At 42.4% G+C, this 6,630-nt stretch overlaps 1 pseudogene; it reads right to left on the bottom strand.

Moving 5' to 3' along the window:
• Window positions 1–5,057: 5,057 nt before the first annotated feature.
• Window positions 5,058–6,113, bottom strand: LOC141422713 (endosome-associated-trafficking regulator 1 pseudogene; annotated as a pseudogene).
• Between the last annotated feature and the right edge of the window lie 517 nt (window positions 6,114–6,630).

The following is a 6,630-nucleotide window of genomic DNA, read 5'->3' as shown; positions in this document are numbered from 1 at the left end:
AGACCTCTGTTTTGTTTCCATATAGAACTTTTGACAACACCATGCTATCCCTCTGTCCTTTCTGGGGGATGACATTTTGTATGAAGACTCTAGTCATACATTTTACTCATTGAATCTTTGTGACACCTATAAGATTTTTATTTGCTTATTTATTGTATTGTGGGAAATTGTGAAATTATCTTGCTCTATTAGTTATAATTATATGCAGCTGATGGAAGTAGGTGGGGAAGAGGGATGCACGAAAGATGTCATGTTGGGGAAGGTGAAATTCCAGGAGAGCAGAGAGCATCATTTGGATGTTGGTTTGATGCATTTAGATCAAGAGGAAGGCCGAGAGTCTGGTGGGCAAGGAAAGTAACCTAGACAGAGATGGGAGGGGTCGGCAGTCACCAGAGCATAGGAGACTGTCTTAGAAAGAACTTAAATTTTTTTTTCCCAGAGAAAAATGGATCTGTGGAGAGTGTAGTTATAGAAAAGATTGAATATGCTTTTTGGAGAAGAAAATCAAACAGTGTATTAAATTAAAGGGAAAAATTGCTTGCAACCCCAGCACTCAGAGCTAAGACAGAAGGATCTTGAGTTCAAGGCCAGCCTGGGCTACACAATAAGACTCTGTCTCAAAACAAACAAACAAAAAAAATTTTCATCTAGACAAAAAAAGGATGCCTGTTTCTAGTCTGGTTTCTATTCAACTAGACTTCAGTTCACTACCTTCCCTTACATCTGCATTTTAAGGGGACTCAGAGCCAGGACAGACTCAGTGAAAGTTGCTGTTTTGGCTGTCAACCAAGAAGCATGCTGGGAAAAAAGGAGTTAGAAAACTCAGGAAGAAACTGGAGGCTGCTAAGACACATATAAAGCTATAGCTCCAAAGAATACGGATGCATGGAAAGGGGCTGGGAACCCCAAACCAAACCCCTGGAAAGGCATTATCAATATTTCATGGAGACAAGTCTCATGATTGGGCACTGCATGTATACAGTGAATGGACTGAGCTGTGGCCAGAGTGTCATGAGGCCAGCAGCCAGTCCTCTAGGGAAATGTTGTCCAATATAAATTTAGTTCAAGGCACATATGGAATTTTAAATTTTTCTAATATTCACATTAAAAATACAAATAAGAGACTGGACGTGGTGATGCACACCTGTAATAACAGCCTCCAGAAATGTGGTGGTAGGAGGATTACAGAGTAAGACTGGCCTATGCAAAAGCATAAGAATCTATCTGAAAAACAAACTTAAAAAAATGACTGGGGTATGGCTTAAGTGGTAGAATGCTTACCTAACAAGTGTGAGGCTGTGAATTTAAGCCCAGTACCACCACAAAAAAATACACAAAGAAGAAATAGTTGAAATTAGTTTTAATAATATGTTTTATTTAACCCACTGAACCCAAAGTAGGATCATTTCAATATATAGTCAATACGATGAGATAGTTTACATTGTTTTTTTTTACAATGTCATCAAAATCCAGGTTATTTTTTAGCAAATTTCACATCTCAAATTTTCAATAGCCATGTGTGCTAAGAGCTGCCATATTGAACACTACAGTGTGAGAAGTTAGATGTTGGGTCTAACCAACTAGATGGGACAGGAGGCCAGACTTTTCCTGAAAAATGGCACAGCAGTGGCACCTTGTTAGGAAAAAAGGAGATAACTCTTAGACTATGTTCAGAAAAATCCTCAGAGCTTGCCTATTGTGGAACTTCAGTCACTAACTATCCCAAGTGCTTTCTGTAGATTTGACCTTTCTCTAGAAGCTGTAACTCTAGTCAAGTCAAAGGCAAGTCTGAAAATACTCCATCAGGCTAAGCATGACTGAGTGAGGAGAACAGGCTGGGCTTGCTCTATGTCATATAGAGTAGCAGTTTAAGGCCAAGTCTACCCTTGATTTATGCCATTTTATAAAGCAACAGTTTTGAGTTACTCAATTAAGTTACTCAATTTTGAGTATAAGTATCAAGAAAAATTGACCGGGCATTGGTGATATAGTGGTGAGCATAGTTGCCTTCCAAGAAAAATGACTCCACAACTTGTTTATACAAGAAACAACTACCATCTGTCAGCCCACCATGAGACACAAACAGATAATTTATTCATGCAAATAAATAATTTTACCTGTAAATACATAAAATCACATCAGAAACCCCAGACACATGAGTTTATCAATGACACTAGATGTAATTCCCTCACCTTGAGCTTCAAATGCAGGAATACCCAAAGGCTGAGATGTGGCAGGCATCCTGACCCATCACCTGGACACCTGTCATGAGCCTCATCCAGGAAAATTGCCACAACAAAGTACATCTACCTCTTTCCCCAAATTTCAGCTCAAGCCCAATTTCTCCTGCAAGTGACACACAGTCTACTTTAAACTGATACTAGAAACTGCTTGCTACCTGGACCTGCATTTGATAACTTTGTGCCTTGACCAGCTCTGCACCTGTAGTTCATCAAATTTCCTGTCTGGTCTCCTACAGAGACTTTGTATTGTTTCCTATCAGCTCTCTGCCTGTGATTTCAGTTACAGCCCCTCTGAAATCTGTAGCCTCTTTAACCCTTTATTAGAAATTCTATAGCATATTATACTATATTTTTATAATTGTGTGAGGTGCAATATCTGATCTGAGAGTTAATATCAGAATTAAAATTAAAATAAAAGAACCTGTGATTGCCAATGGCTATGGCTACCAATTGAAATCAGTAGTACTTGGTGAGTTAAAACCAACAAAATTGATATAGCTTGTGAATTTATTGTTACTCCATAAAGTCTGACATTGTGAAAAGACACAAGCATGTCCACCTATGTTTCTGACAAAGTTTGCTCATACAACACTGAGCCTTCCTTAAACTTCCAAACAAAATGCATCTCATTAATTTGATTACATTGGAAAACATGAAGTTCAATGAAAAAGGCATCATATATTTACAAAATTCTATTCCCATTATGATAAGCACTCTCAATTCAATTTTGTATCAATTAATTTTCTTTGAATTGAGTTCATTCATTTTTTAATTTGTGGTACTGGGACTTGAACTCAGTTCCTTCACCTTGATGCCACTTTGTCAGCCCTTTTTGTGATGTGTATTTGCAAGATAGGGTCTCATGAACTATTTGCCTAGGTTGGCTTCCAAATGCGATCCTCCTAATCTCTGCCTCCTAAGTAGCTAGGATTACAGGCATGAACCACTGATGTCCAGCTCAGTTCATCCACTTTAAGAGAGCCTGCCATTATGAACCAATGAAAAGTCATTGTGTAATTCCTATCCCAAACTTATACACATCCTCTTTCCTTCCCTTTCATTCATTATCTTGTTTCAGTTTTGTGTAAGAATTTGTAAGCCTTTAGGTTAATAACTCGAGGAATTTATTTTCCATAAAGGGTCAAACAATAAAACAATAAACCTTGAGTGTAGGCCAGACTTGTAGAGAAAGAAGGGATATACCTGTCCATCTTGCACCTCTCTGCGATCATGGTTCACATGGACACTGGGACACCACTCAACAGGTCACCTCTAATTTGATAGATCTAAGAGAAGCAGCTAGCCCTGCAGTTATAGCAAACTCTGTTCTGAAATTCATTTACAAACAAAAGTTTCAAAATCTTGCTGCTTCCTTCTTTGTCTTGAGTAAGGGAATGAAGAATTCAACTGTGAAATTCCTTAGGGTTATTTATGTATTTACTTGGAGGCACTGGAATTTGAACTCAGGACTTTATTCTTGCTAGCAGGCACTCTACTTCTTGAGCCATGCCCTCAGTCCTGTGGTTCTTTAGTGAGAGAGGTTTAGAGCATAGGTTAACTACTGCTTTGCAAAGCTCATCTACAGTCAATGCTCCCTTGCCATTGAAAGTGGGAGAAACATGCCAGCATTCCACAGGAATAATATCTCTTTCATCCTAAAGGTAATAAAAACTTTTATATGTTCAGAAAACTATCAGCACTAGATATTTATCATATATTAGAAAGATCATATGTTGTTTTTGTTGTAGTCCCCTAATCAAGCTATGCTAAATTTTCCTTATCTACAGGTACCATTGCCAGGAACTCTAGAGACTGACCTGGCTTGGGTAGTTGTCACTATTTTTATGGTAGCAGTTGATGGCCTTTTAATATTTTTTCTGCTTTCCCCTCAAGTTTAGCCTTTTTCATTCCCTCTCCTGAAGTTACTAGACTCTAGCATCCATAATTGTTAGTATATGGTGATTTATTAAGTTATAATGTATACTGAATCAGATGGTCATATTTAAGAATTCCTTTTTTTTTTGAACAGGAGGGGAAAAGGAAGTTTAAAAAAATTACATTGATAGGGAAATACCCAATAAGGCACAGGGTGTCTGTTGTGCCTTCCCTACCTGGGAAAGCAGTTTCAGGGACTGCCCAAAGATACTGCATCAACCAGAAGTTCTGCAAACACTTTACATTTCAGAATTCTGAACTTCATTGTACAAAATGCTCCCTTGAAACATGCTTTTCAAAAGCTGAGCGCTCACAGTGGTAAGTGGAATGTCATGACCTCAGTCCCTGCAGTCCTGGTGGGAAGGCAGCAGCTGAGCAGGAGCTGCTCCCCGTCCCCCCACCCCACCCGGGAGCCATCAGCCTGCAGGGAACTGAGCGACAGCACAAAGCACAAAGGCAAGAATCCCTCATTTCTGCAACAGCTCACTTAGTGTTCATTCTGCTTACAAAATGGAGGGTGAGCAATGAACTTATTGTACAGTTAATGTTCTGAGATGATAATGGGAAACACTTCTTACAGAAGTGCTGTCTTCATGTGTAATAATTTAAAAATTTTCTGGATTTTATAAAAATTTCTTCCAATGGATTATTGTGTCTATATCGCATCTATAAATTCCCCCAAGGACTGCACACAAACCAAAGGTACAGCTCACAGACAGGAGCTTCTATTACTGGTAGCCAATAACACTGTGTTAGGTCATGAAATTGGTAGGTCATGATAAACACTTTAGACAAAGACAGCATAGCTAGGGAAACATGTTCACACAACTCAGTGATGACCTCGGTGCACACCCAGGAGCTAGAAGCAGTTAGTGGTTTTCAAGGGTTCTCCCCCTGGTCTTTAATTTCAGAAATTCTGTCTATAGATTTAAGGATCTCAGCAACAAGATTCAATGTTTCTGCTCCTGAAATCAGCTGCTTTATGAATGTGTGTGCACTGTTCATGACCACATGGAGGTTCTGCAAGGCCACGTCGGTATTCCTTTTCACCACCGTCAGGCTGGCGTCCTGGCCTGACAGCAGGGCTTCATTCTCTCGCTTGAAGTTGGAGACCTGGGACTGGAGCAAGTTTATTTCCTGTTTGAGCTTTATGGCATGATTTTCTGCCTTTACAGCATGTTTGGTCATCAGCTCGAGGTTCTGCTGTACTTGCTGGACCACAGACTCCAGATCAAGGAAGTCACTCTCCTTCATCATCCTTGCCTCCAACTTCTGCTCCAGGGTCCTCACCATTTCCGTTTGCGTTTCGGAGAAGCTCTGAACCTCATTCAGCTTTCTTCTTAGCTTAGAATTTTCATCTTTCAATGCTTCGTAACTTATCTGAGAGTCCTTGTCACTCAGTGTCCAGGGGGTCAGAGACCTGGACCCCAGTGTTCCAACAGGGTGGAGAAAAATGAAAGGCGCGATGCCACAGGCCGATGTGCTGGCTGTGGCCCGGGACGAGTGAGTCTGCTCCATGGCGGTTGGCAGGTAGGCTCCGTTCCATCCGCCATCGTTGTCCTCTTCCTTGTCCAGGAGGTCGCCAGCTCCTGTCGGGTCTTTGAAAAATGGCTGCTGAAAGTCCAGGCCGTACCCCAGCGTCCGGGGAGCGGGGCAGTTGTGATCCAGCCCCAGGGGGTGTCTTGAGACTTCCTTCGGGGGGGGGTAAATTCTGCGGTGAGTCGTGTCCTCTCTCGAGAGACCAAGGTTCTTGGTTTTCAGAAACTCTTTAAAGGGGAATGGATTTGCCTCTTCAAGGTCTTCAAGTTGCTCATCTCCAAAACGAGGCTCGTGCGCTCCTGACGGCCTCTGCGGGGTACATTTTCCCTTCCCACGGCCAAAATCGTCGGTCCGGGCCAGCGGGGGCGAATCCGGGCGGCGCGCGTAGCTGGCCATCGCGCCGCGGCCCCATGGCCCGCTGTGGCCGTCGCCGTCGCCCGGAACCTGGCGCCGAGCACCGCGCCGCGGGGGCCTAGGATGAACTCTGTACCATTGGATGCGTCGGCGCTGTGGCTCGCGCCTCCATCCCAGCCACTGGCGAGGCGGGAACCGAGAAGACCGTGGTTCAAGGCCAGCCTGGACCAAAAGTTAGCTACTCCATCTCAGCTAACAAGCTGGGTATCGGGTGCGCACCTGTCCTCCCGGCCACGAGGGAGGTGTGAACAGGAGGGTCACGGTCCAGACTGGCCCTGGCAAAAATGTGAGCCCTTATTTGAAAAATAACGAGAGAGAGAGAGAGAGAGAGAGAGAGAGAGAGAGAGAGAGAGAGGAGAGAGGAGAGAGGAGAACTGGAGGTAAGTGGTAGAGTGCTTCTCAAAGGTCCTGAGTTCAAACCCCAGTTTATTAAAAAAAAAAACAAAACTGTTCTGTGAGGTTTTTAAAATTAGTTTTATTATGGGATAATTTATATAGA

This window comes from Castor canadensis, chromosome 4, assembly GCF_047511655.1.
Source record: "Castor canadensis chromosome 4, mCasCan1.hap1v2, whole genome shotgun sequence".
NCBI lineage: Eukaryota > Metazoa > Chordata > Mammalia > Rodentia > Castoridae > Castor > Castor canadensis.
Note: the sequence above shows the minus strand (reverse complement) of the source record. Positions and strands in the feature narration are given on the sequence as shown.